Source organism: Pan troglodytes, chromosome 6 (assembly GCF_028858775.2).
Source record: "Pan troglodytes isolate AG18354 chromosome 6, NHGRI_mPanTro3-v2.0_pri, whole genome shotgun sequence".
NCBI lineage: Eukaryota > Metazoa > Chordata > Mammalia > Primates > Hominidae > Pan > Pan troglodytes.
The window spans coordinates 102,378,248-102,390,476 of NC_072404.2; positions in this window are offsets into that span (position 1 = coordinate 102,378,248).

Sequence of the window (12,229 nt, forward strand, 5' to 3'; positions counted from 1 at the left end):
AATTTTCATGGATACGTGCATTTTCATTTATGACTCCAACTTCCCATGTATATAACTATTAATCCTTAATATGTATCTTCAACCTGGAAAAAAATTGTGGATTAAAAATGCTATATTCAGTGGCTGATAAGACATCTCTGGCTGATGCACTGACATCTCAAGTTTGGCTTCTGCATACATGATTTTTTCACTCTCTCAAACTATCTCTTCTTCCTTTATTTCCCATCTCGGTGTTTAATGGCTCCACCATTCAGTTTCTGAAGCCAGAAATGGTGGCATCTTCAGTTATATCTACCTGCCTACTCACCATCTTTATTCCTTATGCTTACTCTGCATTTAATTGCACTCCCAATTTTTGGAGTTGTGTTTTCTAAGTGTTTGTGAAATATTTGTTTTTCTCTCCATCCTTATTGTCATTGCCTTGGTTTTGGCTTTGGTAAGTCCTTGCTTATGCTACTGTAATAGTCTTCTGGCATCCAGTTTCACCTCTTCTAATCTGTTCCAACTGTCACAAGGGTGAATTTTGAAAACTGAAATCTTGTTCTGTTCCTTTTTTTTCATTTTTAATGGCCATTAAAAATGGTCTTCAGAATAAAATATAAATTTGTCAGCATTGCATGCAAGGCATTCCATGATCCAGCCTCTATCTACTTACCACACTAACTTCCTACTAAAAATTTCTTTGGCGTTATTGATCCTCTTGGAGTTCCCTTATATATTCTTGTTCTCTCTTACTTCTAATTGTTTGCATAAATGACTACCTCTGCTAGTAATGTCCTTCTTCCCTTTCTCCCCAAGTCTGTGAAGACTCCACTTAAACCTCATATTCCATTAAAGTACCTTTTAATTTCTCTGCCTCTCCAATTTTACATCTGTTGCCCCTGCTAAGTATTCCTTCTCTGTGCTACCGTACTGTCCCAAGCATTATCACTCTACACTTTCATAATCACATTTTTTATCTGTTCCCACATAAGCCTATAAATTCCCTAAGTATAGGAACTGCATCTGGTTCTCTCCCCTGCTAGAACACTACTTGACACATGATAACAACTAACAAATATTTGTTGTCTGATTTAATAGCCACCAAAGATATTTCAAAATAATTCTCTCCCATAGTGTATATCTCAAATTGATTTTTTGTTTAGCATAAGAAGCAATCTGCTTTGCTAGAAAAGCTATCTATGCTAAGAGCAAGAAATATTGTACCTGGATTTTCATAGCAGCATATTCATAATGGCCAAAAAGTAGAAACAACTCAAATATTCATCAACTGATATTTATGATATTAACATACAATGAATACTATTCAGCCATAAGAAGGAATGAAGAACATTCATTCCTTCATACGTAATAGAACATATTTGTAATACAACATAGATGAACCTCAAAAACATACTAAATGAAAGCAATTCACAAAAGACCACATATTGTATGATTCCATTTATATGAAAGTCCATGATGGAGAAATCTATAGAAATAGAAAATGAATTGATATTTGCTTGGGCTTTGGGTGAGTAGCAAAGGGAGGATGGAGAAATAGTGAGGTTGATAAAATTGATGGTGATAGTTGTATCTTTCTGTAAATATACTAAAAACTGCCGAATTATATACTTTACATGGGTAAATTACAGGGTATATAGATTACCTCTCAGAAAACTGAAGCCAGTGGCCAGTATTTTACTTCTCTCCACACCAGTCTGGGCACCAGTCATGAACCAATGCAGGACCAAGGTCTTGGTAGTGCTTGGGATGGAAATGGCCCTAAAAAATCTGGCCAAATTAGCCTGAGACTAACCCGGTATATGCTCAAGAGGCCAGATCTATCACAGCAGGTGTGGGAACAGGTGTTAGTAGGCAATGCTTTAGGAGTTCTGGACCAAGTGCACTCAAGAGAACAAGTAAACTGTTCCTGTCATTTGCCTGGCCAGCTCAGGAAAGGTTCCAAGTAGTTCTTTCTTGTGTCCTTCTGGAATGGAGAAGACTTGGGGTTTGGTTGGTTTTCTTGGGTCACTTTATGATGGGACAGGCACCTTCTGAAAGAAACTAAGAATGATGATAAAATGCTACCTGCTTAGCTTTTTTTTGTTTTTTCTTGCATCTAGTATCTGAGGCTTCTGAAACCATTAAAGTCAGAATGAATAAACTTAAAGGAAAATAGAAAGATTGTAACTTCATCACCTGGATTCTGGTGCACAACATTCCACTTGGAAATGTTTTATTGAGCACCCGCTCTAAATTCCGGGCTGTGACTTATCAATTTGGTTTTGTTATTGTTGTTCTTGTTAAATGAATGAATATAAATTTATTAAAAAGTAGAAAATAATTCTTAATTACTATCTTAATCAATAATTGAAAGCATCCAAAATCAACAATAGAACTTTGGTAGAATTTAACTACAGGCAAATTCTTCACAGTGAAGTGGAAGTCTATTCACTGAAACAGGGTATTAAAAGACAGTAAGTCTGAAGAAAAAGTTTTGCTCCATATATGACAAACAAATGATTCTTCTTAGGCAAACATCTTATGTATTGATTATTTAAAATTATATAAAAATTAAAAATAGCTAAAGGTTAAGTTATTCAAATAAAAATCTTGGATATCATTAGTAATAAAATGTGGCAAGTACAAATGACAAAAAAATACCACTTTTCCTGTTAACTTTTTATGAATTGGGTTCTGAAGGTGGCATAAGAGTTTTATCTACCCATGTATCTATTGGATGGGTTGAGTGTGAATTAACTTAGGGGACAAACGGGTAAGGGTCTAAGAGAAGGGTACTCTAGAGGCTTGAGGTAGCACATTGTGCTCAGAGATATGTGAAAAGTTCGGCACTGCTGGAGTTTACAATGAAAGAAGAAGGAGAAGAGTGTAGAGTGAAGCAAGGTGTTAAAGCAAACTAAACATGGCCTGAGAAGGACTCCATACTTCTATATTTGAGTCCTTGTGGACAAACTGTAACCTACCTTAATACACAGACCAGATTTAAAACCTAACTTAGAAGTATGTGCCTGTAACAATAGCTGAGTCTTGGCCGATCCCAGCGGCCATACTTCAACCACTTATAGACTGCTGAGTGTTCAAACTGTGCTCAAACAAGGCAAACGTCAGCCTGTAACCAATCCAGTACGTCACTTCCTTTTTTTCATCTATAAATTTGTTCTGACCACGAGGCATCCCTGGAGTCTCTGAATCTGCTATGATTCTGGGGTCTGCCCGATTTGCCAATTGTTCATTGCTCAATTAAACTCCTTTGAATGTAATTTGGCCGAAGTTTTCCTTTTAACAAAAGTAAACAAGAAGAGTCAAGATTATGGAGGACATTGGGCAGGAAATGGTGAAGAACTTTGACTGTATCTTGAGCATGATCAGGAGTGACTGAAAGGCTTTCTATAGGGAAATCCCAGTCAGAATAGAGTTTTGGCAAGAGTAATCTGACCATGATATGGAAGGTGGACAGCAGGTAGAGTGAGGCTGAAGATAGGATGGCCACTCAAGAACTATGGGGTGGTCTAGTGAGATGCGGAACTTGAAGCCAGCCAAGAAAGTGGGGCTGGAGAGGAGAGCAAATGTGCAACAAGCAGTGTCTACAGCACCACCCCCTCAGTTTACAGAGTTTACATTCAAAGGAAAACACCGCAAAAGACACACTTAGCCTCTTCAGTTTTAACATAGGTTCATCCTCAAGTGAAGGTGTTGTTTTTTTGTTCCTACTGCATAACTGTAGGAAGGAGACTGTTAGTCCAGAACTGGGTGTAGCATGTGGTCAGTAAAATTCTCTGGGCTGCTTTCTGCATGTCACGATGGTTAACTGGTCCTCACCCTGGCTGTAGGTGTCTGATAATACAAGGATTTGGACCCAAGTTGTAGGTAGCTCCTATCTTAAGGCTCCTGCTCAGACCCTAAGGGAGTTTCCTGGAAACCCTGAGCTCTGTTGCTATAGGGAATTGGCTCTACTCTAAGTGGCAACCAGGGAGAGTCTTGGGCTCTGAGGAGAAATTTGCAAGTCTCAAGAAAGATTGAGTGATTCTTTAAGTTCTCATTTGGAATTTATTTTTGCCTTTCTAAGAATGCAATACATCTGGTTATTGACCTTTTAATATGTTCTGCATAGAATGAGGCTAATAAATATGGGTTATAGCTTACCACCTTCATTACCCTCCTCATAAGCCCACTTTTTATTTATTTATTTTTTTTGAGATAGAGTCTTGCCCTATTGCCCAGGCTGCAGTGCAATGGCATAATCTTGGCTCACTGCAACCTCCGCCTCCCGGGTTCAAGTGATTCTCCTGCCTCAGCCTCCTGAGTAGCTGCATCCCACTTTTTTATGAATTGGGTTCTGAAGAAAAAAATATTCCAGACAACTTCACAAGTTGGCCAAGAAATGTACAATTTCATTTTTAAATTATAAATTATATTTTTATGGTTTAAGAAAAAATTACATGACTAACATTTTTAAAATTACATAGACAATAGTTACTGGGTCTAACTCTAGTTAGATTAGTGGACCTATATCTAATATTCAGTAATGATTGGTTTCTTTATGCTGGGATTAAGCTGAATTGCTTGGGGCTAGTGAGAAAGCATATGAGAGGATATTTGACAAAAACTAAGAGTGAAATATTGAGAGAAAGTAAAAGCTGTTCTTTGCTAGGTGGTCAGGAATGTATGGGAAGCCCATAGACATAAGGACAGGTGTTTCAGAGGTGGAGGTGCTCAGATCACAAAACCAAAGGGGGAAGTGTGTTCTCTAGATATTTTGCAGGTGAGGAACCTGAAGCCCAGAGAAGTGAACTGTCTTGACAAGGTCATATAGCTGGTTAGTGGCAGGGCCTAGATGAAAACTGACCTCTCTTGATTCAAAGTCCATTGCTTTTTCTGATACCCCACATTATCCTGTGATTAAATACAGAACTGGTGATTTTGGTGACTATAGAGCCACACAGATAAGGACCAGAATAGAAAGAGTGGTAAAATTATATGAGAAAATGACAAAAACAGACTTACAAAACTAAAGTAATAGGTCAGATTCGTCTTTCTAGACTAAAGGAAACAATAGCTATCTCCTAAGGTTGGGGAGGGATGGGTTAGTGGCAGAAGAGTGCACTGGGCCCTTACTTGGCATTTGGTTCAAGAAATAGTATAATAATCCAACTTTAAGAAAAACCTTCAGGTAATATTTTTCACATACACACAAGGCAAAGGGCGAAAAGGTCTGATTAAGAAGCATACCCAATAGAAGGTTCTAGCACATTGTTAAATAATTGTATTACCCTTCTAATTGCCAGGGAAGTGGGTGGAGATCTGTTAAAACTTTACAATAGACAAGGCGCAACAAGGAATCTAGATAACAGCCAACAGAACTAGTTATAAAAAGATTAGAAGCACTTGAAGTTGACCAAACAGCAGGAGCAGATAACACACATCTGCAAGTTCTAAAGGCATAAGCAAGGCGACTGGTGAAGCTAGGACGTGCATATAGAGCACTAAGGGGAAGGTTGAATAAGAATCTGAGGCATTCAGGTATCAACTGTCTAAGATATTTCAGTAAGCCACTTTCTAAACAAAGCTGATCAGAACAACTGGAACTCAGTTTTCTCATATGTGTGAAAAAGAGCACCCTAGGGACCTATGATTCATAAAACTTCAGTGTAGTGTTCCAAAGAGGTAGGAAATAAACACACAGATTATCGAGCAGCTCCTATAACCAGGCACTGCATTAGACTCTTCTAATTCTAAGAATCTGCCGGCTTAGTGGTATTATCCCTACTGTATAAAGTCTCAGAAAAATTGATTAATTTGTACAAGGCCATTCTACTAATGACTTAGTGATGGAGCAGGAATTACTACCTGGTTATGTCCAATGTTTATCCATTTCTCATACAGCACAAAGTAGATGGGTGGGAAGAGTCATAACTTCTTGCCTACTCTGTCAAGGTTCTAGCGGAAGAAACCTGGAGAAGGCAGGTCAGTTCATCCTGTGTTGGTGAATGTGTTCGTGATCCTTCAGGAAATGATGTTCTACAAAATTTCCCAGATAGTTTTTAGGGGAAACTTGGGAGGAAGTTGTCTGACTCTGGGTCTCAAACATTGTGCAGATACCAACAGTTCCCTCATAACTGGAGGATAAAATTTAGTCTTCAAACTCCACGTTCTGCCATTCAAGACCCTTGCAAGTTTGCCCACGCTCTTTTGTTTAAACAGTTTTTATTGTGAACTACAGCAAATACACAGACAAGTATGTAAAACGTGTGTACAATTTTAGAAATGATAATTTATAAGACTCTAGTTATATTCTAGGTACAATGACCAGCACTTTCTTCTCATTATATTCAATCTTCACAAAAACTTAAGGTTTGTGAAGGAAATAAAGACCTATTTTATGAAGGAAAAAGCAGAGTCTGAGGATGAGTGGGTGGTTGGGGGTAGTTTAAGCAACTTGCTCAAAGTCATACAGCCATACAGCTAGAAAGAGGGAAGGGGATTTGAACCGTGGTCTGCTGGATGGTAGAATTGTCTACTTCCTGTTTGGCAAAACATGTCCTCCCAATGCCACTTAGGTACATCATCCACTTTGCCCTGCCCCATCACCATCTCCATGAGGCACAGACTTCGCCACAGAGGCTGTCCATTACAGTTATCCAGATCCCAGGTGAGGGAAAATGGTCATGGGCAGAATCTGTCAGGCAGCCAAGACTTATGCATGGAGGTAGTGACCATTTTGCTACTGCTTATTTGCTTTAGAGCAAAAAAAAAAAAAAAAAAAAAAAAAAAAAGTCATGGTTGAGAACCACATATTTGATTGTTCCCTAACAGAGAACACAGAGAAGTTGTCAGCATAGGTATATTCCAAATACTTCATGAAACTAAAAAATTAAGTGTTTTTTATCTGAGGTTCAAATCTAATTGTGCACTTTGTAATTTATTTGCTAAATTTAGCAATCCTAGTCCTTAAAGAGAAAGGCTTCCCATTATCTCCCATTCTTGGAAGCAAAAAATAATTGAAAATAGCCAAAATAAACACAGAGCAAGAAGCCCAGAAGCAAGAGTCCGTGATCCCTAAATATGGTTTATTTAGGATAAAATTATTTGGTCCCTCAGTTCTCCCTCCAGCTCTGCTGCTTGAGATACCACAGTTGAAAGCAGGTGCTTTAGGGAAAGGATTCATGTGAACTGGAAGTTGGACTTCTAACTCTGAGTGAGTTTGAGCAACCCCTTAATCTCACCGAAACTAGTTTTCTCATTTGTAAAATTAAAACACTAGACCAGGTAACCTCTGAGGTCTTTCCAATTCTAAAAATATTCTCCTTTGTATAAAAGAAGTGAGGAGAAATCAACATTTGCTGAACATATATTAAATGGTCAGTATTGTACAGGATAGTTTAATACATTATTTAATCCTCAAAATAATTCAGAGAAGCAAGTTCTACTATCCTTGAAATCAATGCATGGCAATTCTCAAAGGCAACCTTTATTTTTTCTCTTCTCTCATTTCAAGGAAAGACTACATAGATGCATTACAGAAATGAGTTAAATTCCACAACACGTTAACTAGACATGGTTAGTTCACTGATGATTTGGTGGGGTGACAAAGTACCGATAACATACCAGATTTTCTGCTCTTAATTATGAATTTCCAATCTGCCACTAGCTATCAATTCTCAAATTCTTTTCTTCCAAACCAGTCTGTTGTCCTTAGACTCCTTCCTCAATGGGATTAGACTCAGTAATAAAGTCGAATTCAGGGCATTTTCAAAGTGTGGAGAGGCTGTTTGAACTGGCCAATTGTCACTGAGAACTATCTTTCAAGCACTGAACATCTGTTGGTAAAAAGCTTCTGGCTGACTTTCAAGAGAAACTCTTTAACTTCTATTGATAAGTAGTTCAGTTAAGTAGAAAAAAAAAACCCTGTGAGATTAATCAAATAGAAAATACACACAAAAGCGTTGTATTCTACAATATGCCTTAGTGTTATGCTGCAATTATAATTGGGTTAAAATGGCAAAGATGAGGAGCATGAAATCATTTTAGGAAGCCTTTTGAGTAAGGCTCTTTTCTTTCAGCATAATACTCTTGAAATTAACCCACAGTTGTGCATATCATTAGTTTGTTACTTTTTGTTACTGGGTAGTATTCTATTGTATGAATGTACCACAGTTTATCTATTCATCCTTTTTGACCATTTAGGTTGTTTCCAGCTTTTGGTGACTATGAATAGAAGTGTAGAAATAAAAGATAAAAATTTCATATAGGTTTTTGTGCAGACATATGTTTTTAGTTTTTGTGGGTAAATACTTAGAAATGGAATTGCTACATTGTATGGTAATTTTTTGTTTAATGTGTAACTAGCTGCTAAACTTTTTCCCAATGTGATAGTACCATTTTACATTTCCACCAGCAGTGTATGAGAATTTCAGGTGCTCTGCATCCCAATCAACATTTGCTATTGTCATTCTTTTAAATTAGCCACTCTGATGGGTGTAATAAATTAGCCACTCTGATGGGTGTATCATATGATGGCTTCAACTTGCATTTCCCTAATAAGTAATGACATTGAGCATCTTTTCATGTGCTTATTTGCCATCTGTGTATCTTCTTTTGTAAGTTATCTATTCAAACCTTTTGCCTATTTTTAAAAAATTATGTGGTTTGCTTTCTTATGAGTTTTGAGAGTTCTTTTATATATCCTGGATACAAGCCCTTCATCAGATATGTGATTTGTAAATATTTTTCCCACTTTGTGTCTTGCTTTTTAATTTTCTTAACATTGTCTTTCAGATCTTTGAAAGTGCAGAAGCTTTTAATTTAATGAAGTCTAATTTACCATTTTTTTCTTTTTGATTCATGATTTCAGTGTCCTAAGAAATCTTTGACTAACTCAAGGTAACCAAGATTTTCTCCTTTTCCTTTTTTCTACATATTTTATCATTTTAGCACTTATGCTTAATTCTGTGAGCCATATGGAGTTAATTTTTTAAATATGGTGGCAAAGGTTCACATTTTTTTCATATGTATACCCATTTGTCCAATACCATTTATTGAAACAACTCTATTCCCCATTTAATAACCTTGACATCATTGTTGAAAATCAAACGACTGTGTGGGTCTATTTTTGATTCTCTTCTATGTTTGTCCTTATGCAATCACCACATTGACTTAATTAGTGTAGCTTTTTACTAAATCTTAAAATCGAATGGTGAAAAACCTCTAACGTTTAGTATACTCTCCTAGAGTGTTCAAATTTGGAAATACTAGGAGGGGATATTTCTTTTTCCCAGAAAAGTACTCTGAACATTTGTACATATTCTGGAAGCATCCTTTGCTTCCTGCAGTAATTTATATCTGTTACTACTAAGCTTTAGGTATTCCAAGAGTTCATTATAAGTTCTTGCTTTCATGTGCTCTTGCAAATGAACCCCTTAAACAGATCACTTCATGTCCATGATGTGTGTAATTCGTCATGGAAGTCACTAATCCCAGATCTCCATGGAAGGCAAGTGGTAGCATTATTGAACAGCTCGACTTTTCTGACTGTCAAGTTATCTTGCTCACCCATGGTTTCCTGATGCTTGGAACTCTGGCTTCTCACCTCAGAGGCTTTGTAAACAAAACAGGTTGTATAGGTTGCATTTAAAATGCAAAAAGCTTACTTTTTAAGTGTTGGGAATTCCAGGGAACATAAGATCACTTTCACCAATTCAATCTATAACAATGAGAAATCAAGAACGTTAGTCATGCAAACTATAAAGTCACAAATCAAGGAGATTTCTGCTGAAGACAGAGCTTTATCCTTGTTTTTTGGATGCAGGGACCCTCCTTTCTATCACCAAAGGAATATTTTGGACAGAAACAGTTCATTTGCTAGGGTATTTTCAAATTGGAAGAAGTGTGCCTTATATCACACTTACCAGTCTATAATTATTGTCCAATCTATCATTTTCTCTCCCCAAACTAGAAAAGGGCAAAATGTGATAAATATGAGTTTAATGGTGAGTAACAAGTATCTTTGCATAATAACAGCTCATTTGTTATCAATATTATTGAAGGAATAGAACAAAGTATCAGCTTAAAAATTCAACCTTTTTAACAAAATGAATTAACACTTCCTTGTCTTGGTGATGGATAATGCTGAACATAATTTAATCTCACCTAGTAACTCAGGGACTACTGAGGGTATACTGTTGTTTGCCCCTGCATTAAATAGTCCCTAATTATTGTGCTTTTTACTTACTGTATTCACTTAATAACTCCCCTCCCCTGCTGTTGGTACGCCTTTTATTTTGCGATGAGCTAATGAGATTATTCAACAGCTCTGTTAGATATGAGATAATTGAAGCTTGCTGGAATTGTGAGAAAAGTAAGAGCACATGAGTTTTGTGTGAGGCCCAAAGGCTTCTTCTATGAGCTCATGATTTTTTCTCATTAAACATTCTGACATGGTTTGCCTTCTACATGACTCAGAAGTTCTTGGCTTTGTAGTAGATTGTCAAAGTTGCTGGAAATGACCAATCGTGTATGCATGTGTGTGTGTCCGGTGTGGTGTCTACGTGCTAAGTATGTGAGAAGTAAATACATGAATATATACACATAATATAAATTTTAAGTTCCACAAGAGCATTTCTATATGCCTGTATCTATATAAACTTTCAATAAATGTTTGAATTAATTAAAAACTGTATATATTTTGTATTTCTTGATTGGTGACCACCATAGCAACTTCAACAATTTTAGAATTCCTGCTGCCATGTGGGAAATGTGTAATGTCCACCCTGGAACAATGCCCCAATTCCTTTTGGAAGATAAAGGTATTCTGATAGCATTGTTATGACTACCATCCACACTTGTTTTGGGGGTTAAACTTCCAGGCAGCCAGCTTTATGCAGAAGGGTGATTCACTGTTTCTGTGTCCATCCAGCTCAAAGCCCCTCTGGGACTGGAACACCTTTAGTCTAATTTTCTCAAAAAAAAAAAAAAGAGCATATTTGCCACTTTCCACTTAATGAAATGCCATGTAGAATATTGATATCAAAAGGCAGTTGCAATATCAAGATTTTCATACTTCTATTGGATTAAGAGGGAGTACATTCTTTTGCTGCTAATGCTATTGACAGTCACACAGATAAAGGGGAATTTAATGGCTTAAGAGCAATTAACTGTATTTCCTTCCTGGAATCAATCAGTAAAACACAGCACATCTGAGAATAGAGAAAGGAATATTGGATCCAAATCCCGAAGATCTCATCTGAGATAAATTTAAAAATTAGGACTAATAACACTGGACTATATCTACCATGAGGTAAGATATTTGCTTTGACAAAGCTTTGCTTCAAAAATTTTTTCATCCTCTTTAATCATGTTGGAGGTCTACATCAATAAAGGATCAGTTACTTCTAATGGTATCTGTAAATTTATCCTTTTTAATAATTATTAGACTGGTTTTTGCATTCACATTCTTTTAAAAATAATTGTAATATACCTTAATGCTTAAAATGACCAGTTCTCCAAATTGTTTGAAGTTGATTTTGATTTTGAACCAACTTACGTTACTCATTGACAGCAAGTTGTACCAGTAGCACGTGAATACTTAGATCATACTATAAATCCCAATATAAAGATTAGAGGTAGGGAGAACACAGAAGAATAACAGAATCTTGTGAAAGCCTCTGTGCAAAACCTCTGACTATCTCTTTGTATGCTCAGAGGATCTGATCTGGCACTCAATAGCACAAATCTACATGCCCTTCTAATCAAGATAATCCTGAGATTATGACATCTGTTGGGGCTCAAACTCAAGATTAAGTGTCCACCCTGCAGGTTGGAAAGACACGATGAAGAGTTAACCTTATGATATGGAAATGCTAATGTGACATGAATCTTTGTAAAACGGTAACAAGCCTTCTCACTGTAGAGCTATAGCTTTTCTTTTATTCTAAGCATTGCACAAGTGACCCAAACTGTATTCATGCAGCGTTCATTTTATAGGAAAAAGTATTATCACCAGTGGTGAATGTATTGGGAAACTAATGAAGCTTAAACCTCAGGGTGCTTCACTTGCACAGGCCCCTTCTAAATAAATCTTCACATCTATACATAATTTTTTTTAAGACATAAGGGTCTTGCTATCTATGTCACCCAGGCTGAACTTGGAGTCCTAGGCTCAAGTGGTCTTCCTACTTTAGCCCCTGGAGTAGCTGGAACTATAGGCATATGGCACATAGTTTTGTATTTGTAT